At 34.2% G+C, this 27,802-nt stretch overlaps 1 pseudogene; it reads right to left on the bottom strand.

The window, feature by feature from the left end:
- Positions 1 to 1,458: 1,458 nt before the first annotated feature.
- On the bottom strand, positions 1,459 to 21,375 carry LOC149575468 (THO complex subunit 5B-like; annotated as a pseudogene).
- Between the last annotated feature and the right edge of the window lie 6,427 nt (positions 21,376 to 27,802).

The raw sequence follows: 27,802 nt of genomic DNA, 5'->3' as shown, positions 1-27,802 counted from the left end.
CACCATCATTTTTAGGCATATCTGCAGACTACCTCCTAGTATTTCCCAAGAACTTAATCTTATTGTTTATCTTAGCTATAACTTCTTCTTTTTCTACAATTTCTAATGTCTTAGCCAAAGCATCCTTTTCTTTCCTTTTCTTCTCCAACTCAATATTTGAAGGTGACATGGAATCTTGGATCTAAAGAATCTTCGCTAGTTCCTTAATCTTAACACCAATCTCCTTTTTTTGTCCTTTATCTTTAGCATCAATAGCATGCCCTACATATTTTAGTTTATTGTTGTTAACTTCTAGAGCACTATAGTTCTTGATCTATTGTATTATAGGTCCTTCTAGATTCATATTTTGAGTCTCCAACAACCTTTTTACTTGTATCTTAAGTTGTTCAACTTGACCTATAATCTCTGGTTGCCAAGCATTAGTTGCTATTTCATTTTTCTTCTTTAGAGCAGAAATTTGCCTAAGTAATGTCTACTTTTCTTCAAAAGCTTTCATAATCCTTTCTTCCCTCTCCTTTTGGCTTCTTGCTCAACAAGCTACATTCTTAGGACCTCAATCTCATCAAGATCGGGGATAGTAAACTCAGAACTAGCAGTTTTTTCATCATTAAAACTCTTAGGATCTAAGTGTTTTGGTCCTACTTCTTCTTGAGAATAATCACATAGGAAAGCATTCGTACTTTGTTGAAAAAGATTGTTTCTATTTCTTTTGTCTAAATTGGGTGTATTGTGCTACCTAATAGTTTCCTGACATATTAATTTGGTGGTGATAAAAAAGTCATCACTAGATAGTCCAGGATGGGATCTAGAACTTTAGCAAGATAATTCCTTTTCCATAGCAGAAAAATGAGTATTCTCTCCCCTTATTACTTGCTCTTGGGGATGGTCTTCTCTATGCATCTAGGACCTTTTCATAGCCCAATTTTGTCTTCCCCTAGGAGGGAGATCAATTTGTAATTTAATTCTTGGGTTTTTCTTCACATTTTCCTATGTGTTCTTCTTATTCCCCATGATTTAAGAAAAAAAACTTCTAAATATTGACATTGGTTAAAACCTCTTGAGTTTCCACCCACCCTATCAAAATGGGAATAAGTGTTGCATATATCACAATTACTTCACCAATGATCTCTAAAAAAATGCAAATGACCCTCAAAACCATAGGAAATTTCACTTAAAAATGCCTACCTTAGACTCTACCCAAAGCAGACACAAATCTTAAATGATATACTGGTTTATGACAACATAAAGTGTTATTCTCGAGTAGGGTTTCCATTTTGTTCACACCCCACCCTATCTTTGGTGTGGATTCCTCCTAAGTTGTTCTAGCTTTACTGAAATGTGATTGTCTCTACCGTCTACAACAGACCAGCTATGGAAAGTACACTTAAACCTATGTATTGCCCATGGCATAGCTTTGAATGCTAATAATGGAATCTTAAGCTTTACTAATGACTCAAGCTATTCCTTAAGAGCTAGTTGAGTTTTTTTTTAAAATTTATTATCATGAATTCTTTGCAATATTGCCTAGACATGATGCTATTGATGGTACATAGTTAACCTTGCCAAACTAGATCCACCTCTAGTAGAATCATGACTTACTAACATATTATCACCAAGCAATGGAGGATTTTTAAGCAAAAAGTAAATTCTAGCCAAGTGCTGAACCCATTTGAATGGTCTCTATGCTCTTTTCTCATAAAACAAAAAGTTGATACTAGAGGAGAATTTAGCTATCTAATGTGGAAGCTCAACACCAGTGTCATTGGGAAACAAGTTTATAAGAAATTGTTTTCATTGCCACCTTGCAACCCTTCAATCCCAACACAGACAATATGTAGCTTAACCAAATACTCAAATCTTAAAGTGACAAGTTTGCTTAGCTTTGCCCCATGATTTGTTTCATCATCATAGATATGAAGAATGACAAAGAGAGGGTGAACTTGATAAATTCTTGTTGCATCCATATTCTCCTTGCTCTATAATTTCTTAGGCCTTTTGCATCATCTTTGTGAATTGTCCTCCTCTTAAGGAACATCATCATATAGTTTACCTTCCTCTAAGCCTGAATCTTTGTTGGCTTGCTAGCGAGCAAAAGATTGGGCATCTCTTGTACTTCCCAAAATTTCTACATCAATAGACTCCTCAAATGCCTCTTTGTTGTCCATTTCTAGAATCTTAAAATCTCATGATACTCAGAACATGGATGTTTTATATTGCTTCTCTGATTACATACACTTTCCTCTTATCTAACTATGAATAACTTTTCATTTTTAAAACATCCTCTATTTGCCTTGAAACCTATCAATCTTGGATGAGTTAGTTAGGCCCCAAAAGTGGGTCTAGCTAAAAAAAAAATTCATTTCTAAACAACTAAATCCTCAAATTGATCCATTGCACTCAAGTTATTGAATGAAGTCAATTTGCACCATAGAAATAAATTTACAACTCACTTTTACACCTATTTGCAAACTATCAACTTCATGCCAGGAGGTCCTTTGACTGGCCTTAAAAACTGACCAAAACACCTAATCAGGCTTTAAAAACTAGCACATTGATTCTTTGTTCCGCATACTACTACCCTATTGAATCTCATCTCATGAAAATTTCTCAGTCAACAAATATTGACTATCAAATTTTCTCTCTTAGAACTACTTGCAAGAAAACATGTCAAAAAACCATAAAATGCTTTCAAATTCAGCTTCAAAAACTAGGTAAACTGACACTTGGGGGCAAAAAAATTGGGACGTTGGCTCACTGTTACGAGGAGACTATGAATCTATGATTTGGGCTTATGAAGAATAATAGGGCACAAATGGAAAGCGGTCAAAGTGTGCTACTTGGAATTTTCAAATTGGAAACATCAATAAAAAAGTGTTTTTTGCAAATGGAATGGCCATGGGAAAGTGTGCAGATGGATTCATCAAGATTTGAAAATTGGTACACTTGTAGTATTTTCAATATAGAACATATTGGTACAATCCATTTGGCCCCACCAATCATGGACTAAAAAATATGACATCTCGAATAGGGCTCCTGATCAATTTGTATTCCTAATTACTAGTGAAACTTTATAAATTGCAAATAGAATTGCATTTGAAAATTGATCAAACAGATTTGTCATAAGCTCAAATCAAGAATGTAGCAAGTCTCTAACCCCTAGAATATGATGCAAAAGGAAATTTCATTTTTGGGTCAACTAGTCAAAATTTATAACTTGTCAAATAGGGCTTCCCAGAATTCAGAACAATTCACATCAACATGACAACAACAAATGACCAACTTTAAGGGATTCAAAACTTAGTCAAATAGATTCAAAACAACTCAAAATCTAAAACATAGTCTCTCTGCTATGGACACTAGACATTCTCATAGTGGCATGTCATGAAACATTACTAGGTACAAGATATTTAATTGCAAACAAGGTCTCCTGTCGCTGTTTGACACTTGGGCAAAAATGTAGAATTGACAATTGCTCAAAACAAGACTTCACAAAATAGCTCAAAATGGAAATTTGTCTTCATGGAATGCATAGACATACTGAATGTATGGTGCTAGAAACATTAAACACCTCATAGGCCTCACAAGTATAGCAGGGTACATATGCATCAAAAATGCATTTGTAGGGCTTAATTTTCTCAATGCTACTCAAAATCAAGGCTTTGATTTTGAGTCCCAACACACCCAATGTAAAATATTCCTAGGATATTCCTAGATGAAAAAAGTGAAGAAGGTATATTCCTAGGATATTCCATAAGTAAAGCTTATAAGTGTTTAAATACTAACACTAACAAAGTTGTGGAAAGCACAAATGTAAATTTTGATGAATATACAAAAGTATATAAGGCTAAACCTATGAAAGAATCAAAAGAATACAAATCATTTGTATACTTTTATGAAGGTATGCCTTCTGAAGATGCTACAAATCAAGTTACAAACCAACAATAAATTTCAATGATTACTGAGTCACATACTGTGAATGCCAAGTTGCATTCAGGAACCAAGCTACATTTAGATACCAAGTTATATAATAAAGTTGAAGCACATTCTAATTTTGAGATTAGTATACATAAAAGAGATGTTGATCTACCTGACAAAGATGTACATAGTGACTTTGAACTTGTAAGATCAAATGAAGAAACTAGAACTAAACCAAGATTGTCCAAATTTGTCAAGAGATATTATCCTACTACACAAATTATTGGAGATAAAGATGCTAGACCAATGACAACAAATAGATTGAGAGATGAAACATATTTGTTGACCATGAAAGAGCCTAAAATAGTGAAATATGCCTTAGAAGATGTGGACTAGAGTAAAGTCATGAAAGAAGAGATTGAACAAATTGAGAAAAAAAACATGGACTCTAGTTTCTAGACCTGAAGAGAAAAATGTGATTGACAACAAGTGGGCATTCAGAAACAAGATAGATGAAAATGGTGAAGTCACAAGGAACAAGGCAAGATTAGTTTGGAAAGGATATGCAGAAGAAGGAATTGACTATGGAGAGAAATTTTCTCCTATTGCTAGATTGGAAGGAGTAATAACTCTACTTGCTTATTTTGCATACAAAGGGTTCAAAGTTTATCAAATGGATGTTAAATCTGCATTTCTGAATGGCATATTAGAGGAAGAGTTTACATAGAATAGCCAAAAGGATTTGTTGATGTTAATAATAAAATATGGTATGTAGATTACAAAAAGCTCTATATGGTTTGAAACAAACACCAAGAGCATAAATTGAGAGACTTCATAAGTATCTTGTGAAGATTGGAGTTGAAAGGATTGATGATAACAACAATCTGTACATAAAGACAGAAAAGGCAAAGCTATTTTGTTATCATAATTTTTTGTTAATGATATAATGTTTGGAGGTCAAGATGCCTTATGTAAGGTTTTTGCAAATGAAATGAAACAATAATTTGAGATGTCTATGTTCGGAGAGATCAAGTTCTTTGTGGGTTTGCAAGTATATCAGATGAAAGATGGTATATACATTACTCAGTCAAAATATATCAAGGAAATATTGAAAACTTTTGGATTGGAGGATTCCAAACTAGTATGTACACCTATGGTGACAAGACACAAATTGTCAAATAATGATGATTCAATTGAGGTGAATCAAACATTGTACAGGTCTATGATTGGAAAATTACAATATGTAGTACATAGCAGACTGAACTTGCATTATTTGTAGAGATAGTTGCAAGATTCTCTGCTAATCCCAGGGAAAATAATTTGATGGCTATAGAGAGAATAATGAGATATCTGAAAGCAATAAAGGAGTATGGTCTATACTATAAGAAAAATAAGCAATTTAAATTAAGAGCATATACTGATACTGATTAGGCTCGAAAAATTGATGACAGAAAGAGCACAAGTGGAGGAGCATTTTCTTAGGCAAGAGGCTGGTTACATGGACTAGAAATAAACAAAATTGCACTTCACAATCTACTGTTGAACTAAATATGTTGTTGCTATTGTAAATTGTAAAAACATTGTATGGATCAAACAACTGCTCAAATGAATGAAGGAAGAGATCACAGAACCAGTGAAAATACAAGTGCTATAAACATATCAAAGAATCTTGTGATGCATACAAAGACTAAGCACATTGCAATCAAGTATCATTACTTGAGAGAATTAGTTCAAGATAAAGAGGTGAAGATAGAATATTTCAACACAAAATAACAAATTGTTGATATCTTCACAAAAGCATTACCTAAGGACGCTCATGAGTATCTAAGAGGTAAACTAGGGGTGATACCCCTATCAAAGGCTATCTAAGTAACAAAAGGAGTGCCCTACATCAAAAAAGCTGATTTTCATATGTTAAAAATTGATGTAGTGGATCTTACTTTAGGAACTTCCTAAAGTAACCAAAGAGCTGAAACTACAAATTAGTCACAAATAAGGTGACAGAGGGAGAAATTGAAGAAGTTTATATCTACATGTCAAGATGACAAGTCTTTGGCATTGTTATCAAAGAGGGAGAAATGCAAGAATGAATTAAACTGATCCTAGAGGGAGATATTTACTGATCAAAGGGAAAAATAAGAAAGAGGAAGATAGTTACTAATAAGGAGAAATGTAAGAGATTGGAGATTGAACAAAGAGGGAGAAAACCTAACACCTACCTAGTAATAGGGAGAAGAATTATTTTATTTTTGGTATTTTGTCGGTCTTACTATTTCAATCTAGTCAATTTGGTCGATCAGTTTGGTTTGCCATCAATGCCAAAGAGGGAGATTGTTGAAGGAGACTATTGAGAATAGATTGAGAAAATTATGATCAATACGTTTCAATCATTATTTTTTCACTAATGTCAAACCTGCTATTTTCTAGTAAGACAACTACTTACAAGATTTAAGTGCTATCATTTATTTGATTGATAAAGAGGATTTAATCAATAGGTGTAATAATAACATCTAGAGGAAAGGTTAAGTTATGTTATATAAAGGAATAAAAGAATCAACTAGGGCAGTGATAATAGGGTGTATTGATAATCTACTTAAGGTTACAAAGGCTAGTTCCACTAAGTAGGATTAGAAGAACAAGTTAAACAAAGTTTGTCTACCAAGCTTGATCGAGTGGATAGTATATTTAGTTGGAGCTGAGTAAAAGTCTATTCTAGTGTATACCAAGAAAAATAGTGGATGTTGAGTAAAGTTTAGTTGATTCCAAGCACCAATAAACTTTATTTCATGTCGAGTGATTCTATAGAGGATGCCGAGCAATGTAGTACGTCTTGAGCATTAGAAGCAAGTTAATGCCAAGTGGCTACATTATTTGAAAGATCATGAATTCGATGGATCTAAGCTGACAAATTTGTTTCCTTGGATTATGTGAACAAAATAGAAGATCAAATTCATGAGCTAGTGGCACATAATTCAAGGTAAACCATTTTAAGGTGAATTCAAAGAGGATTGAAGAAGAATTTTTTAGAAGAGAGATGTAATATGAGGTGGATTCATTGAATCCTAACTAATTTTTCCTAACCCTAAATTGGATGATGGAGAATGGATGAAAAAAGATCTTAATTTCCTATTTATAGGGATGACTAGACAGAAGAAAGGGTTGTCATGTGTGAGAACCTAAGGGAGGTAAGGTGTCAATGACATTGCTTCATGAAGTGACCTAAGTAAAGAAGTCTACATTGACATGTTAAGAAAGAAGGCTTAAGAGTATGAATGCTTGAAGGGTAAACAAGCTATTAGAGCTGAAATTTGTGAGGGCCAAGAAGAAAAGAGGACTAAAATAGAGATTTGTAATCTATAAATGGAGTTGTAATTTTCTATCAAATAAAATCTTATTGTTACTCTGATAATTGTATCAGTATAGGGTAAATCCTTTGGATTAAGGTTGACCTAACAGTCATTTGTAAATCCTTTAATTGGGTGACATTCCAATTGAATGGTCTAAAGTCCTGTAACAAGGCTAACTCCTAACAAGGTTGATTGAAATCCTTTAATAGGGTCACATTTAATAATGTGTATCATAAGATTTAACATGGTTGGCTTTTCATAGGGCATCACTTTAGAAGAGTGAAAAAGAGTAGCATGTTACTGGTGGTTTTTCCCAAATTGGATTTCCACATAAATCATTATGTCAAATGTGTTTTTTAATCTATTTTGTTTCATGTTTACATTTTTGTAAATTTTTTTGATAGAAACCTACAAGTTTTAAGTGATTGCATAATCTTATGGATGCATGCATGATAATAAATGTTTTATGGGTTCACTAAGCTATGAAAAGTTTTATTTATACATCTAGACCTTGGATAACTAATTCACCCCCCTAGTTATTCTAAAGTATTCCAACAATAGGTATTTGCATGCAAGTGATTCTTGAGAGTTATGGGGTTGATCTATCATCAACTTCAATATCAAATCTTTAGATCTTCATTACCCTGATCTATTCTTGAGAGTTTTGGTATTGGTTTTTAGATCTGAGCTTCAAAAGGCTTGGAGATTTTAGAGGTTTTTTTTTTGGTTGAACTACATGGGCTAGTCACATTAGTTAGGCTACCTAGGTGAACCAAGCTACCCTACCTATGTAAGAAACAATAGTTACCTTGGCTACCCAAGCTACCTTGGCTTCTTAATCTCTTTTCTTGAACCTTCTTGGATCCACTCTACTATTCTTAATTCCACTCTTCTCTACTAAGATTGACTCTTCTTAGATCAACTTTTCTAAGATCATCTCTACTCTACTCAAACTCCCTTTTCTCCACTCAAATCTACTCTACTCAAATCTTCTCAGCTTGACTTTTCTGTACTGGGATCAGATCCACTCTACTTGGATCATCTCTTCTTAGATCATGTCTACTCTTCTTGGATCAACTTTTCTTGGAATGAATTTACTCTACTCAAATATTTCTAGATCAACTCTACTCTTCTCGGATTGGCTGTCGTTTGATCTTGTTGGCTCAACTCTACTCTTCTTAGATGATCTCTTCTCTACTCAGATTAGCTATGCTCTATTCATCTTGGCTCTTCTCTTCTCTACTATGCTCAACTCAACTCAAATCTACTTGTCTTGACTCTACTCTTCTTGGATCATCTCTTGCTTAGATCAACACTACTTAGCTTAGCTCAACTTTGCATCTACTACATGGCAATATTTTTTTTACCATGATGGTCGTATGGCTATAAATTTTTATGTATTGGTACACTAACAATAGCATGCCATCAACACTATATCACCCCTCTCAAATTCCCTTTAATCTCAGTTTGGACATATCTGTGGTTTTTTCTGAAAATCTTTCTCATTTAGAACACATTTTTGGCAAACAAGGTACCTCCAAAAAGATGGTTTTGAGCATGTCGTATTGGTTTAGGTTATTTTTTAGTTTAAATGTTTTTTTGATGTTTTTTTAGTCAAAGTCAAGAGTTGTATTTTTTATTGTAGGAGACATATCTTGAGCATTTGTTCTCTGATTTGAGAATTTCTTTATATCATTCGAAAGGTCTTTCAAGGAACTTTCCAGTATTACTAGTTCTTTATCAAGAATATTCTTCTGGCACATTCTATTTAGTCTTTTGTGTGTTTTCATTTTGGTGGATATCTTAATTGTTTCAGGTCTAGGGATTTATTTTGTTGCTTTAGATGATTTTTCATGGGTTGTAATATCTATTATATTACCCTTATGTCTCTTCTAGTCTTTGTAGACATCATTTGTATGCATTCTTGCAAATGCACTATGATAAAGTACCATATTTTATCTGTATTTTCATTTGAGTTCTTTTTCTCTATTTTGCCTTCTGATTTGAGAAATGTCATTGAGGGACACTCATAGAGATTACTGATTAATTATATTCATTATATATTTTACCTTATTGTACATGCACTACTCTGATTAAAGTGCTATGGGGGTTGATGCTATTGCTTTGTTTTCTATCTTGTCCATTGAGTTTACCTTTTTTGACATCAGCCTCATCACATGTATGGGATTGATCACCTCAATACACACATATGTATTCTCTTATACATATTGAACATGGTTCCTTGATATATAGGTATTTTGGATGAATTTTCTTTTTTCTTGTCACCTCACTCTTGTATGCATTCAAGGGGCTCTTCTATTGTTTCTCATACTTCCTTGGCTCAATCATGTGAGCTATGTATTTAGTATTTGTTCCTATATACTAGGTAGATGCAGTGGCTAGGTACCTATGTATTTTTGTGAGATGAATCATTTACCATATGGGTAAAAATAAAAACTTGTGTCACCCTTTTATAAAGGAAAAGGTGAACAAACGTATAACTATTGAACTTCAATGACTTCAAAATGGTATTATTATTTAGAATTTGAAAATGAAGGAACCTAATGAAATGTGTAGAAAGGCATGAATTTTAGGATTATTCTTTTTAATAATAACTTAGTATAAGAATTGATATATTTTCTTAATTTTTAAGGATGACCTTTTAGATGTTTTTGAAATATTAAGCAACCAAAACAAGGGGGTTGGTCCTTACAAAACAAGTAGGCAAACTACTAGCAAATTACCATCCACAAAAAGGATCACCCCCTAACATAGCTTAACACACCAAAAGCAAATTACAAAAAATAATATAAACTAACAAGCATCCTACTAAGATAATAACATTGACTGAGCTATGTAGTGTGAATCAAGTGATTTAGTTTATACCAAGTGACTTAGTTTATACCAAGTTGCAAGTAATAACATTGACTGAGCTATGTAGTGTGAATCAGGTGATTTAGTTTATATGTTGAGTTTTGTAGTATTCATCAAGTCACTAGTGCAGATTGAGTTTAAGACTACTTGGAAGTGATCAATATGGATTGAGCTTCTATGTCTATTGAGTGCATGATGATGTTGAGCATTGACAGTGGATGCCAAGTATCATAAACCTCACTGAGTCAGTCTTTAGAACTTGAGTTTCTACACTTTGGCCGACTCTATAATATTTAGGTAAACTTTTATTGTGGCTGAATTTGAAATTTTGTAATTGGATTGGTATATATGTAATGCATTGTATCACATCCAAATCATTGAATAGAAGTAACATAATAAAAGAAGAGAGTATAAGAGTGAATTACAAAGACTACAATAGTATAAGGAGCAGAAAAGTTTTATCTATCACAACAAGGTGATTTATACACTCACAGGAATCTCATTTAGCAAACCAAGTTGCAAATTAGAGATTAGCTACTACTTCATCCTAATAGGTGGATTAGTCAAATCCTTTAACAAGGTAGACCTAATAGTCTTATGTAAATCTTTTTACAGAGTGCATACTTCATTGTATGTTTGCAAATCCTTTTGCAAGGTGGACCTACCAGTCCTTATTGCTCCTAATAGGGCAGATCATCAGAAGTGATCAATGTAAGCCTTAACCAACCAACTTTATACTACACTACTAAAGCTTGTGGGTATCACCTCCACCCTAGTTTTACTTCCTATTTGGAAGATTTTTGGGTCACCAAATCTTGTATGTTAAAGTTTTGTGTATGCCTTCATGTTTTTAGTTTCTCCTACATGCAGTTTGATCATAATTCACATAAATAATTAATTGGTATTTAAGAATAAAGTTTTATTGTTTACTGATTCACCCCTCCCCTCATAGTAACTTAGCCTATCATAATATTTCTAACATGTATGACCTGTGACCCTTTTAATGCATTCCATTATAACATATGTCCTTGCAAACCTATTTTATTTGTTCAAATGGGTTGAAAGAGTTCATAAGACCCTTTTGATTCCATCACAACATATGTCCCTAGGGGTCTTAGGATCCCTAGTGACCTATTTCATTTGTTTGAATGGGTTGAAAGGGGTCATAGGAAATCCTATGATCCTTTTTGATGCATTTCATAAAAATATATGTCCTAAGGGGTCCTAGGACCCCTAGGGACCTATTCCATTTACATGAATGGACAAGAAGGGGTCATATCATAACTTGTGATCTCTTTCGATATATTTTATGAAAAAATAAATCCTTAGAGTTCCTGGGACCCCTAGGGACATATTATATTTGTTGAAATGGGCCAAAGAGGGCTAGAGGATAACATGTGACCCCTTTCCATGCATTCCATGATAACATATGTTCCAAAGGTTCCTAATACACATAGAGACCTATTATATTTGTTTGAATGGGTCAAAACGGTTCATAAGATAACCTGTGACCCTTTCGATGCATTCCATGATAACATATGTTTGTAGGGTCTTAGGACCCTATGGACCTATTTTATTTGATTGAATGAGTCAAAAAGGGCGAAAGGATAACTTGTGACCTCTTTTGATGCATTCCAAAACAACTTATGTCCTTAGGGATCCTAGGACCCTTACAACCATATTATATTTGTTCAAATAGTTTGAAAGGGGTCATAGGATAACTAGTAACCCCTTTCAACACATTCCATGGCAACATATTGTTCAAAACAATTCTTCAATTGTATATTATCATTGATGTTTACATAAATGTTAGTATTAACCAAGCAATGTAGAGTTTATAGTATTAATCTTGTATATCTTAGTATTAATAAAAAATTCAATTAATGAAGACTTTCTAGTAGTGACCAAGAAGTTAGTTAATGAAAGGATTCTTGTTTGCAGTATTGAGTGAGTGGTTGGGCATTGAAGAACTCACAATGTCAATCGATTGTTTAGTTTTAGTGTTAACTGAGTTGTAGTAGAATATAATTGTCAAATATTTTATTAATGGAGGCTGACTATTTGAATTTTTATTAATGTTTTGAAAGGGTATTCAAGCTGAATTTTCCTAGATTATGAAATATAAGATAGGTCAAATTGAGAAGACAAATGAGAAGAAGTGGAACATGAGAAAGATGGACATCTGAGAAAAGGAAAAAGGAAGAGAAGGAAAGTGTGGAAGATAAAATTCAAAGAACATCTGATTAGGAAGGATCTAGAGGTGAAGAAAAAATAAAGATTTGAATCTACAAAGAAAGTTGCTTCATAAATTAGGTCAAGCTACTGTTGCTTTCTAACCACTGTAGTAGTAAAGAAATATCTTAACAGATTTGACTTAATAGTGATTTTGTAAATCCTCTAACAAGGTGACATTTCAAGATTGAAGTATTTGAATACCTCTAACCAAGCCACTCCTAACAGGGTGATCCAAATCCTCTAATAGGGTCATACTTAATAGTATGTTTTGTAACCTTTAACAAGGTTGGCTCCTAATACGACTCACTTGAAAAGAGTGGAAATTATTGTGACTTGTTGCAAGATGGTTTTTCCCAAATTGGGTTTCCACATTAAATCTTGGTGTCATCTATGTTCATTTTATTTACATATGCTTTACATTTCTACATCCAAGTCACTAAAGGGAGAAAATAGTTTTAAAATATTATGATTTCTTTGTTAACTGAGTGATAGTAATATTCTAGTGTTAACCAAGCTATCCAGTATTGCATGATAAGTGGAAGTTTGTGTTGACATCTAAGGCACAAGGATTGTTTTTTGTGGTAATTGATTCACCCCTCCCATCTCAATTACTCCTTATAAATTTCCAAAAATTTGTATTAGATAAGTTGGTTCTCATAGGAAAAGGTTTTAAGAAATTAAGCTAAAGATCAGGATGTCTTACAGAAGGGGGATCCCTAATATTAATAGAGAAAACTTTTCTACATGGAAAGAGTTAATGAAGCTACATATATTGTGCATCAATGATGTTATTTTGCTCTACCTGGAAAATAATTATGCACCACTACCTAAGCCTATGACCATGGTTTTGGCGCTAAGGTCAAGTTTTTTTTATTAGTGACTCACACTTAGTCAAATGGTTAAACTACTACCAAGCTTATATGATAGTTCGTAGTGTTAACCAAGAAATCTAGTTACTACCAAGTTCTATAGTTGCTACCAAGTTGATCAATGGTAGTGCTAATTAAGCTTCACAGTATTAACCAAGATGCATAGTGTCAACCGTGTTCTCCAATGTCTATCGAGTTTAAAATGTTAGTGAGGTGAATCTAGTGTTGATCAAGACAATAAGTGTCAACCAAGTGATTCATTTTATATTGAGCTCATAGTGTTAGTGTTGATTGATCCATGTAGTATAAACCAAGTGATTCAATTTATATATGTCCACCAAGTCACAAGTACTGACCAAGTTTAAGATACTTGGAAGTGATTAGTATGAACTGAGCTTCTATGTCTACCAAGAGCATGCCAATATTGATTGTTGACAATGGTTTCCAAGTATAAGAACCTCACCAAATTTTTCTTCAAAAGCCACGTGCTAGTAGTTGGGCCGACTTTGTGATCTTGATGGAAATCTATGTTGTAGCCAACTTTGATGAATTATGTTTTAGATTGGTATACATGTAATGTATTGAATCACATCTAAATATAGAAGAAGGAAGTATGAAGTAAATATAAAGAGTAGAAGTGTGAATTAAGAAGGATATAAGAAGTATAAGGGACAAAAAATATTTATCTATTACAATAAGGTGATCTTCACATTCCAAATGAATCTCAACCAAAAAATCAGAGTTGCAGATCAAAGATCAGCCACTGGTTAATCCTAATAGGTGCATTAGTCAAATCCTTTAATAGGGTAGACTTAATAGTCTTTGACAAATCTCTTTACTGAGTGCATAGTTCATTATATGTTTTGTAAATCCTTTCAAAAGGCGGACCTACTAGTCCATATTTCTCTTAATAGGGTAGACCATTAGAAGTGATCAATTGTAAGCCTTAACCAGCCAACTTTATACTATGGTACTAAAGCTTGTGGGTATCATCCCAACCCCAATTTTACTTTCTATTTGGAAGCTTTCTGGGTTACCATATCTTGTGTCAAAGTGTTATGAATGTTTTATTGCTTTCATTCTTTCATGCATGTAATTAGATCAAAATATTTTATGAATTATTAATTGGTGAAATTAGTTGAAGTTTTACTGGTTCCTAATTCACCCCCCTAGTAACCTTGCCTGCCTAATATTTCCAACAATTGGTATTAGAGAATTGTGGTTCTCAAAGAAGAAGTTTAGCAACTTGAGCATAGATCAAAGGTAATGGAGGTATACAAGATAGATAAGGCTATTGACAATGAAAAGTTGGATTTGGATTTAGCCATTGGTCAACTAAAGCAAGAAAAGGAGAAAATCTCTCAATCATTAAAAAGAGGAAAAGATCTTGCAATACAAATGAATGACAATCTCTACATTGAAGAAAGAATTGGAGATATTTGTCTAGAAAGAAATTCAAATGAAGTTGATGAAGAAATCAAAGACCTAGTAGAAAAGAATTACAATCTTCAAGAAGAAGCTAGAAAGATGAAAAGAGAACAAAAAATCTAGTCAGTAAGACTATGCGAAGTCATGGAGAAAAAAGAGAAAGCCAAAGAAGAAATAGAAGGAAAGAACAATGAAATTTAACATCTATCCCTTTAGCAGGCAGAATTCATTGATAAACTCACTAATGCAAATGAAAAAATTATGAATATAATATTAGAGAATGAAAGGCTATAGAATGATCTAAATACTGAAAATCAAACCAATGAAATAATGTTGACATATCAAGTAGACATGAATCAGTTGAATGAGAAAAGTTAATACAGACACAAAGGAAAAGATGGAATAGGATACATAGAAGAACATGAATCATCCAAACAACGAGCTCAAAATAATCAAAGGCCTACTTGCAATCATTGTGGTAAGTTAGGTCATACATCAAATAAATGTTTGAGTAATGGTAAAGAAAAATTCAATGGAAAATGTTACAATTGCAATAAGCATGGACATAGAGAAATTGAATCCAAGGAGAAACCTAAGTTTGAAGGTAAATGTCACAATTGCAAGAAACAAGGACAACAATATTCTAAATACAAACCCTAGATAGAATCTAGTAGAATAAATTGTAAAAGCAATATTTGGATGGGACTACAACACATGGTGTAGATGCCACTATTGTGGAGAATTTGGGCACATTAGAGAAAATTGTGTGAAACATCACATGAGGAAAAGAGACACCACTAGAAGATGTTTTATCTATACAAAACTTGGACATCTTGCCAAGAACTGTATGAACACTAGAAGAATTGAAGATGAAAAGAAAGACAAAGCTAAAAATATTAGAAAGAAGATGAGGTAATAATGAATTCAAAAATCTTCTGAGAATGCAAGTTCGAGTCATGAAGTAGATCTCACTCAAGAGTTGGGTGACTCAATCATCTCAACTTAAATTCCCTATGGGAATAACTAGAACTAAGACTCTAAAGAAGACATCTCACATCAATTCTAGCTAGCAAGAAGAAGAGATGCATATCAATATTGAAGATGCAAAGGTCAGAATACACTGAAATATTGTGTGGACAATGAGCTATGATTGACTTTGAAAAGAATTAAGGTTAAACTAAGTGGAAGATAGTTTTTCACTGAATGAGTGAATGTACCAAGCATTTATGGCATTTGAAAAGTGAAAATTTTTTAAAAGGAAGGAAATCAAATTCATTTTTCATCATGAATTTTCAAGAGCTATATGTAAAGAGCGATTTATGTGCTTCCAAGCCATCTTTTTGTTTTTTGCTAAAGATTTTAATGTTTTTATAAACCCTACTAAGCATGGCACCTTCCAGTAGTAAATCCAAGAATGGATATGAGATGTTGGTTCGAGGAATCAATTGGGAGGCAAAAAACTTCAAGTTGAGCATGGCAATTGTAGAAGCACTTGACCCAACTAGAGCTTAGTCACATATTCTACCCAAGGTATTACTCATTAACAATATCAATTCATATTGTCATTTTTCAATACAAGAACTTGGACCCCTAGAGATAAATGAGACTTTGAAGAGGTTATGTGTGAATGGTGTGTTGAACCCTGAGCATCAACATTTGGAGAGCAAGGGTTTAACACACATTTGCATATGCCTTGAGACTTTCAAATAAATTGGATAAGGTTTATCCTTAGTCATGTATATAATGGAAAATTATGGTTGGAGTAGCCTATTCAAATCACAAATAAAATGATTCATAGAATCATAGGGCTCCCAATGTTAAACAAAGTCAAGACTACCAAAACCCTAAGTTGGGTAGAACTAGAAAACAAGACTCTTGCCGAATGGGGTGAAAGAGGAATAAATATTAGCAATGTAACTAACATGCAACTAAAATTTGGAATTAATGTGATTAATCATAAGATCTACAACTCCATTCATCTCGATAGTGTGTCGTGTGAGGTAGTTGGTCTAGCTCAAGGTAGTGAAGAACAACATGTCCTTCAACCTTGCTGAGCTAATGCTAAATTAGTTCAACAAGAACATGAAGAGCATCAAAACTTCCCAAAAAAATCCATTTAAGTTTGGTTCACTGTTAACTTGTCTATTTTTCTATATGTAAAAATTATTCCCTTCTAAAGATTCAGTCATATGGAGAAAAGATGTAGTAGTTTTATATTAGATTAATGAATATATAATAGAGATGGGTGAAAACTTTGTTAGTATCATAGCCAATTGTTTTGATTCATTCAAAGAAAAGATGAATAATAGATATAGAACACCAAACAAACTTGTAGAAGACTACAAGGATGATATTTATTTCATGGAAAACTATGAAAATGTCTACATTCAAGTAGTCAGACCTAGAATGGTGTGGGTTAAGCATCTAAACTATGAGGTTGACATTGATGACACCAAGGATATCATTGAGGCACGAATTAATGAACCTATGGATCCCAAGGCCACATATTTTGGTACCTATGAAGATGCCAAGGAAAGAATAGAACTTGAAATTAAGCTTCCTCAAGTAGTTAACAAAGGAAAGACGAGGATAGAAAAGCTAAGGAAAGAAAGTTCTACTCTCCTATTGATTGAAGGAAAAGGAGATGGTATGGAAGAAGATCAAGTAGAGGATGAAGTAGAAGAAACAAATTCTAAGGAATGAGAGTCAATAAGGAAGAAAGGCAAGGTTATCATAACTAGACCTACTAAGCCATCCACTACAGTATTCAAAAGAAGAGCATCAAAATCTATAAAGAAATTGAATTTAGGCGAGGAGGGTTCTAAGGAAATTATATTAAAAAAGCCTCCACCTACATTTCAAGAAAAAATAAATGAAATAGAAAAAGGATCTAAAATGGAAAACTTCAATTCACTCGGATATGAAATTGGCAATGTAGATGAGAAAAAGTAGGTTCAGGACATGATGATGAAAAAATTGGGTAAATGGAAGTACTCTTCTGATCAACTTGTACAATAAATTCCAAATGAGCTTATGCAAGAAATCAATCCCTGATGGGAAAATGCTAAGAAGACTGTAAAAGACATATTTGAATAGACTCTAAGGCAACTCATGTTGAGTCTCAATGACAAAGAGGTGAAAGATTCCATGAAGAAAATTGAGAAAAAGCTCACTCTCAAATTCAATACATGTCATGCACTGATGAAAGACATAGACTCTATATAAAACATGCCACTACCACATGGAAGAATATTTACAAACTTCATCAGTTGAGTGACTTTGTTGTTCATGTTAGTGATAAAGATGATGAAGATAATAAGGAAGATGATGACAATGATGATGAAGAAGATGTAGAAATAAAAGATGATATAAATATGGATGACTAGAAGGAAGAACAAGAAGTTACAAAGGGGAGTTTCTCTAAGATTCAGAGTACTGAGGAAACTGAATCGGAAAAGATTGCACCAACAGTAATGGCCTAATTTCCTCATTTTTTGAGAAAAGATTTAATGTCATCAAGCTCTAAGAAAGATTCTACCAAGTTTTTTGTGGCAACCACTACAACACCAATCACCCAACCAATCTTTCCACCTATTCAGTTGAGCACCATATTGATTGAAGTGATCAACACTTCATCTACCAAGTAGCAAGTGCCACCATCATCAAATTGGACAATGTAACAACAATGTATTTCTACTATTAGTGCAATATCTACTTTTTTTTCTAGCCCCTCTATTTATAATATTATTATTATTCCAAGTGTGCATCTAGAAAGTACAAGGACAATTGAGAACAAGTCTCAATCAAGTACTAAAGTTTCAAATAAAGTTCAAGGTAAAGACGAAGATATTGATCTAGATGAGGACATAGTTATCCCAAATTGAGATATCTCTACTCTACATCCTAATCAAATGAACATCATGGGTGAATTATTGCAAAAGAGAGCTAAGAAAAATAATCTTAGAGAAGAGAAGACCAAGGAAAATCAAGTGCTTGAAGATGTAAAGAACATATTTTTAGATGCACTAAGTATTGCAGTTGATATTTCACAACCTGTTTTGGTTTAGTTAGCATAAGTTGTCAAAAAAATTAATGAATATCTAAATGGAGAAGAAAAGTTTTTACAAATAGTAGAGAGGAAAGTTGAAAACAAAGTATTGGAACAAGTGGTGTAAAAAATTGCAATAAACCAAGTAGAATTGTCTACTATTCTCAATTCATTGGAAACCTCTACAAACAATTTAACTTCATTATTTAGTAAGTTGTGTGACATATCTATCTTCACCCAAGGAATCAAAGATAAATTATCTAAGATAGATGAAGACTTTAAGGCAAGTGCACACCACTTGTCACTTTACCGAAGCTATAGTTCTACACACTATACAAATATCAGATATTTGACAAATTTGCAAGCATAATTATTAAGGGAAGAATCTAGGATGAGGGCTACACTTACATACATCCAAGGCATGATTCTCCCAAACATGGATGCATTGGAGAAGCACAATTAACATGCCAAGGCACTCATCCATGACAATAAATTCTCCTTAGCTAATCACATGATGGAATCATCAACAAAAGTACAAATTGCATTTCATGCAAGCAAGGTGTGACTGAATAATTGGGACAAGACAATAGCATTGATTTTGAAGGTACATTCTAACTTCTTGTCACATTTTGGCATCAACATGTAGTATACACCTTTTTAATTTATGTCAAAAAGGGGGAGAAGTGTATATATATTAGGGAGAAGTATAATATAAAACGAATGTATATATGAAGATTATTGGAAAAGTATAATATGTGGTATATATGTGATATATGTATGGGGGAGAAATATAATATTATAAAAATACATGTACAAATAATCTCTTACAAAATCAATTTTAAAAATCTCAAAAATAAATAATATTACCAAGTTGAAGACATAGGATGGGGATAAAAAGAATATTTTCACCTGAAAATTTTGAGTATTTAGTTTTTGGTTAATAAGTGTGTTTATCACTAATGCCAAAGGGGGAGATTTTAGACATTAAGCTCAAGTTTGTTTATTAGTGACTCACATTTATTCAATTAGTTAAACTACTACCAAGCTAATCTAGCAATTTGCAGTGTTAACCAAGCAATCCAGTTACTCTTGAGTTCTATAGTTGCTACCGAGTTTTAGAATCTATATATAGTTTATACTGAGCAATATCTACCAAGTTGATCAGTGATAGTGCTAACTAAGCTTCAAAGTATTAACTAAGTTGCATAGTGTTAATAGTTTTCTCTAGTGTATACCAATTTCATAGTTTCAATTATGTGAATCTAGTATTGACCAAGCCAAGAAGTGTCAACCAAGTGATTCAATTTAAATAGTGTTCACTAAGTCACAAGTTTTGACTGAGTTTAAGCTACTTGGAAGTGATTAGTATGAACTAAGATTCTACTTCTACCAAGAGAATGATGATGTCAAATGTTGACAATGGTTTTCAAGTATTAGAACCTCACCAAGTTTGTCTTCAGAACCCGAGTGCCAGCAGTTGGGTCAACTTGTGATCTTGACAGAAATCTATGTTGTAGCTGAAATTGATGAATTATGTTTTGGATTGGTATATATTTAATGTATTGTATCACATCCAAATATAGAAGAAGGAAGTATGAAGTGAATATAAATATACAAAGTGTGAATTAACAAGGCTACAAGTAGTATAAGGGACAAAAAAGATTTATCTATCATAGCAAGATGATCTTCACATTTTAAAGAAATCTCAACCAACAAATTAGAGTTGTAGATCAAAGATCAGCCACTGGTTCATCCTGACAGGTGCATTAGTCAAATATTTTTACAAGGTAGACTTATAAGTATTTGAAAAATATCTTTACTAAGTACATACTTTATTTTATGTTGTGTAAATCCTTTCATAGGATGGACCTAGCAATCCTTATTTCTCCTTACAGGGTAGATCATCTGAAGTGATCAATTGTAAGCCTTAACCAGTCAACTTTATATTGTGGTACTAAAGCTTGTGGGATCATCCCCACCCCAATTTTACTTTCTATTTGGAAGGTTTATGGGTTACCATATCTTGTATCAACATATTATGAATGTTTTATTGCTTTCATCCTTTCATGCATGCAATTAGATGAGAATATTTGATGAAGGATTAATTAATGGATAACTTTGATAACTATGCTCCTTCTAATAGTCTTGAATTTAAACTCAAAGATAAACTAACCCTTGGTAGAAAAGGAGGAAACTCAAAAGGAAAACAAGTTGATAGTGAAGAGGAAGATATTCCCTGCGTTAGCACTTCGTTTCTCCACTCAATACAATCTTTAATGACATACAGGGCTTTTTCATCAAGACCGGCTACAGGGCATTTAGCCTGAAACTTTTGTAGGCCAAGCTCTTGCACGTCTTCCAACCACATAACTATTTTGGACCATTTATTCCTCTCCTTTTCATACCCATCATTGCTTGTTTCCACCTTCTTGGAGATATTCAATTTTTCCTTTGATGCCTGATCTAAATGACCTATGTGTTTGATAGTGTTATGCAGAACATCCAACACCCACTCACTTGCTATTTTTGCCACCACCATACACTTGTGCAAATTTTCCAATGACAGCTGGTTGGTCAGGGAAGATACGTCAACGATCGTTGACACCTCATTGACTAGCTTAGCCTCGGGATGAAGGATAGCGTTGATATACTGAGCCATACTTTTAATCCTTTCCTTCATCTCTTGCTTATCTTGCCCATCTTTCCACACCCTTTATGCAATCTTCTTGTTGGATACCTCAAATAATTTCATATGTCTCGCGATTTTCCTTTCCAAGATCAACCTTGGTTATCTGGTAATCCTGAGGAGCTACGGAGTCATGAGCACTTCCATCAGGTGGTGTGGTTATCTCTGCCGCCCACCACCCTGAAGTTTTGTCAAAGTTGATCCTTGACTCTATTTTCGCTTTCTTCACTTTAGGCATCTTACCAAGGCACTTGCTAACCAGGTCATCAATTGGCATGGATATGGGAACAATGCTTCACTTCTTTTCCATTGATTTCTCTAGCCATTTGGGAGTTTCCTGTTCTTTTTCTCCAGTGGAAGAAATATTGACTAGAGTAAGGTTACCCTGTTGATTGTCGGTGGTCGCTGACAAGCTCTGAGGCTCTGGTAAATTTTTTGCCATGGGTGGGTCTTCCGTTGCCTTGAGGTCCACAGTTATGGTGCTCTTGCTTTTAGCAATCAGTGTCTTCTTCGTACTCAAGCAAGTTATCCTTTTACTTTTTAAAGTCTCCTCTTGAACCTGAAGTTTGACTTCAAGTGGACCTGCAACAAATTTAGGGACACTTTGATTAGTTCACTTCTGGGAAACCCTTTTATCTCTTCTCCTTGAAGATTTCTCAGAAAAGCTTGGAGTAACTGTCGCCCTTGATTTTATCCATTTGGTAGTTCTAGCTATCACATCCTTGGTACAGGCATACACATAAATTCTCTTCTCTCTTCTCCCAGTCAATTTCTAGAATAGGCATGCATTCAATTTGATCTATGTAAAATTGATCAATTATTTCCTTAGAATCATCATCCTTCAACCCATAAGTATCCAGCTCCACGTTGAACATGATGACCTTCTTAATGGTTAAGCGTGACCAAAGCCTCTTCCTCACCTAAAATTCATTGTGGCAATTCACCCAAAAATCCTCTAGCTGTGGGGAGTGAAACAAAGCAAATGCATTTTTAACATTATTTTTGGTAAAGCCGGTGTAATCAAAATCTAGCTAAGAGGTGAAAGGTTTAGGACACAAGCGGGTCAATGACTTGGCTGACAATAGAGCTTCTTTCACACTAGGGCAGCTATAATGTCCAATTTCGATCGAGAAGAATATTGAAGAGGATTTTTAAGAAATTTGAAAGGACTCAACAAGAGAGGAAAACTATCTACACATTTCTGATAACACCATAGAGTTTGAACAGTAGAGTGGTAGTTTCAAAGACTCACCAGGAAAACCACCTACTCTGATATATAGGTAAGTCTAGGAAATTAAATAAAACAACAACCATAAATTTGAATAGCTTGCTTGGCTTCCTCTGACATCCTATCATTCCCTCGACCTTGCAGTTCAAAAACCAATTTCCTTAAAAAGACATCATTGATTTTCTTAAACTCTTTGCATACTGTGTCTTATTGGAGATCTCTATAATAGTGATAGATAGGCATGCCATCTACCCAAGGTGAATGTGGGAGAAAGTCCCAATCTTTGGATGCCACTAGGATGTAGATCAGGTAAGAAGACAAGAAGAACAGACCATAGTTGGTCACATTAATCAAGCCCTTGTGCAAGTTCTCAGCTATGAGGTCTGACCAATCAATGAACTTGACTCCCTCAACTATCTTCTATATAAAGAAATACATCTAGGACTGAGCAATCTTGGTGTCATAGCTGGTTTTGTTTGCTGCATATAGGTGCTCAGCCTCCTCGAATGTCCAAGGCTCATAGGATTCTTTATGAGGGATCCTGAGGGTGGAATTTACACTGGTTCTGTTAATTTTGACAACTACTTCCCCTGAGGCTTTCTTAACACACCCAAAAATAGGGTCGAAATGATTTGCACACTCAAAGATACATTCAGGGTATTGGATAGCAACGGGAAAAGCGACAGCTTCTAATAAACTACTATCAACTAGCCTTTGGTAAATGGGACTTGACAGAGAAGCTTTGTCTCTTTCAACGACTTCAGACAAACTTCTATTAACCAAAAATGTATCACAAATTTTAGGCAAGGAATTGAGTAATGGAGGCTTCTCCAATTTGGACATTTTTGGCTGAAAAAGCGTCATGATTATTATGACATAAAATCTACAAGACCAAGTTTTAAAATACTTTCAAAATGAAGCAAAGCACAACTAAAATGCAAAGGGGAAATGGAGATGCACTTACAGTTTGACAATGAGACCGCCCAAAATTTGCCTTTCTTACCCATAAGCGCTGAGATTTTTTTGGAGAAAATGAGATGAGTGGGAAAGGGTAATTGCATGCATTTAAGGAATGACATGGACAAAGGATCGCAGGACAGATTTAGCAAGTAAAAATCATGATTTCTCATTCATGTGACATTCATCGGAAAAGGTGTCGAGGGTGTTCTTGTTTTAAATACCCTGTCAAATCCGTATGCATCTTCCCATAACAAGTAATCATGAAATGACACCATTAATACTCCATTAAGTGTTTCTCAAACTGAATATGTGTTGCTTTAAATTTCTTTGCATCTAACTTCAGGTGCTTTGGGAAAATATTATGCTGGGACCCACCTTGGAAGGGCTCAGAAATCTTTAATCTGCATACAAAAATTGTTAGCAAACAAAATCAACACTGAAATTCAAGTTGAAGTTCTGAGTGATCAGCTTGAACATCAACTTGGACTTCAAGCTTACAAAGGTTGACTCGATAAAACTAGTGCACTTATTACATGGCAGACCAACAAGACTTTGAACCTAAAGTTGAAGTAAATTACGACTTTAAGCTCAACTTCAGAGGGATGACTTGGGACCAAAATTTGATAGGTGATGACTAAGATTACAAGCTCTAACAATCGGCTCCTGTTGGGGAATGAGACTGAAAGGATCATGAATGAACCCAGGGTCTAAGGTTTGCAGACCGACTCAAAAGAAAATGACACAACACACCAAACTCAACAAGAAAGGAAAGAAAGCCAAAAGACGATATTTACAATGAGATGTAACACAAACCTAAAAATGGTACAGTTTGAGATCTTGCCCATTGAAGGACAAGGGAAGTTCATCACCATTTGGATATTGCAACTTGAAGGCATTTGAACCTAGTTCCTCAGATATTTCAAACGGTCCTTTCCATAAGATTTCGAACTTAGAATGAGCTCCCTTAGGTTCTTTCCTTTTATCCCATAGCAGGACTTGATCTCCTTTCATGAGTATCCGGGGTCTTGCTTTTTGATCGAAAATCTTTTTGATTCTTGCCTAGTGATTTGTGATATGATCTACTAGCTCCCTCCTCTCCTCTTCTATCGTTTGGAGATATAATATCCTAATGGAAGACTAAAATACTTCTCCTTAGATTGCCTTCTCTAAATTCAAAGTGGCTAATTCTAGAGGCAGGGATAGTTGTGCTTCAACTCCATATACCAGTTCGAAAGGTGTCATACCTATGGCTCTTTTAGGAGAGGTTTTGTCAGCCCAAACTGCTTCATACAACTTCTTGTGCCAATCTTTTCCTTTTTCATCCACTAATTTCTTCATAATGTTGACCAGGTTTTTATTTGTGGACTCTGCTTGTCCATTGCCTTGAGGAAAGTAATTCAAAGAATGTGACAAATGGATTCCATGATCATAGCAGCATAACCGGATCTCTCTGGATGAAAAATTTTGTGCATTATCCATCACTATTTTGCTGGGAGTGCCAAAACGGGTCAAAATATTTTCAATCAAAAATTTGCACATTACTTGTGAAGTTGTTGCTTTAACAGGAACGACCTCTATCCATTTTGTAAAATAATCAGTAGCAGTGAGTATGTGTGTATGTCTCACACTTGAAGCTAGATTAATGGGTCCTATAAAATCTAACCCCCACTGTTGAAATGGTTCTTCTATGATCACTAGTTTCAAAGGCAAGGTGGCTAACTATGGTTTCCTAGTAAACAATTGGCACTTTTCACAATTTCTAACCCAATGGTAAGCAGCCTTAAACATACCTGGCCAATAATATCCACTTCTTAGGATCTTGAATGTTGTCACTGTTGATGAAAAATGGCCTCCACAAGCTCCATCATGGAATGTTCTCAGCAACTTATCCTGTTGATCAGTGTCAAAACATCTTAGAAACATGCCATCTAGCCCTCTCTTATATAAGGTATCATCAATTATAATAAATTTAGCTTCTCTAAGTTGAAGTGCACACCGTTCTTTCCCTTTGAGGTGATCAGGACACCTTCCGTATGTCAGGAAATAGGCAATATCTGAATACCATTCATCCTTGAGACCTATAAAAAAACAAGAGAGATATGATTCTTCTTTCTCTCCTTCTACAATAAGTTTACACAGGCCTTGTCCTTGGACTAATTTAGTTGTCTGGATATCCAAGTCAAATTCTTGGACTTTTGCTACCCATGTCGCTCGATTGCTGACTACTACATCTTGTTGTGTGAGAATGCTTTTGACTGCTATGGATGGCACATGTACTATAGAATGAGAGTGCAAAATGTAATATCTAAAGTACTTTACTACTTTTACTACAATGAATGCTTGTTTTTCAAATAATGAGTAGTTGAGCTCGTGTTTCTTTAGAGGTATTCTCATAAAAGAGATTGGTGTCTATTCCCCTTTATCATTCTTTTGAAGTAACATGCCTGACAGTGTGTGCTTAGAAGCATAATAGTATATTATAAAATCTCTTTTAAAATCAGGATGAAATAGTGTTGGGGTTTTTGCAATAGCTTCTTTTACATCTTTTAATGCTTTTGATGGTGGTTCATCCCACTTGAAATTTTTCTTCTCACTGAGTAACTTAGCCATAGGTTTAACAACTTCTGAAAAATTTGGCACGAATTTTCTCAAAAAATTGATCTGTCTGAAGAAGGATTTTACACCATTTCTATTGATAGGGAGGCATAATTGCTGAATGGCTTTCACTCTCTCTGAGTCAATTTTGATTCCTTATTTTGAGACCATGTGTCCAAGTAACTTCCCTTCGATCAAAACAAAAATTAATTTCTTGGGGTTTAATGAGATTCCATGATCTCTGCATTTCTGGAGCACTTTCCTCAAGTCTTTCAGGTGTTTCTTTCATCTTCTAGAAAACACTATCATATCATCCAGATATACTGTTATACATTTGTCCAATAAATTACCAAAGGTTGAACTCATAGCTCGTTGGAAAGTGGAACTAGCATTTATCAAGCCAAAAGGCATTCTTTTGTAAGCAAAGGTTCCCCATGGTGTTGTAAACGTCGTTTTGTGTTGATCTTCTTCAACAACTTCTATCTGGTTATAATTCAAGAAGCCATCTAGGAAAGACATCATTTCTGAACCAGTAACTGTCTGAAGAACTTGATCCATTATTGGTAAGGCAAAGTTGTCTTTCAAACTAGATTGATTAAGATTTCTGAAATCAACACAAATCCTTATTTCTCCATTTTTCTTTCTGACTGGCACTATGTTCGCCACCCATGTGGAATGGTGGATTGGAAAAATAATTCGAGCTTTAAGCATCTTATCTATTTCCCTGAATATGACATTAGAAACCTTTGGATTATATGTTCTCAATTTTTGCCTAAAAGGAGAAGTTCCTGGTTTCAGAGTAATATGGTGTTTGTATTTACCATTTCTAAAAGTTTTCAAATCATCATAAGACTAGGCAAAAATGTCTATATATTCTGATAGGAGCTTTATGAATCTAGTTTTCTCACCTTCATCACAACAGGTTCCTAGATTAATGATTTTGGGGTTATGCTTATCACTTAGATTCACCTTTTCATAATTAGCATTTGGATCTTCTGTAGGTGTTAAATCCTGAGCTAGAAAGGTATCTTTTCTATTGAAAATCTTTTCAAGCTCAATTAAGCCGTTAGGTATAACATTCCCTTTTAATTGCACCACGTCACCTTCTTCAGGTGGATTAGGACAAAAATCTCTACATCCCACATCTGAACCTTCAAAGTAATTCATAGAAAAAATTTCAACACTTTGCAAAAAGGAATTAATATGAGCATCATCTTTGAATACTTGCAAATTGCTATTATTATCAGGAACACTTGGCCTGTGAATGATCTCCACTGAATACTTCTGGTCTATGAAATCAAGATGAGGAATTAACAAGGAAGTTGAAACTACTAAGGAGTCTGCTTTGTCATTTAACTCCCAGGGAATTGCTTCAATTCCAAAAGCATCTAAATATTCAATTTCGTCCCATACTCAATTTCTATAATGCTTGAGCCTTTGGTTTTTGACTAAAAATATGCCCTTAATTTGTTTCACTATTAACTCAACATCTCCTCTCGCCTTTAATAGCTTGATGTTCATTCTTTTTTCTTCCTCTATCCCTAGAAGTAGGGCTTCATATTCAGCTATATTGTTAGTATTTTCAAATGAAAGCTTATAAGAAAAAGGGAATTTTTG

The sequence above is a fragment of the Cupressus sempervirens genome, chromosome 2, assembly GCF_028749045.1.
Source record: "Cupressus sempervirens isolate cs-2001-9-10 chromosome 2, ASM2874904v1, whole genome shotgun sequence".
Classification (NCBI taxonomy): domain Eukaryota; kingdom Viridiplantae; phylum Streptophyta; class Pinopsida; order Cupressales; family Cupressaceae; genus Cupressus; species Cupressus sempervirens.
The sequence above is the reverse complement of the archived record's forward strand: the minus strand, read 5'-3'. Positions and strand labels throughout refer to the sequence as shown.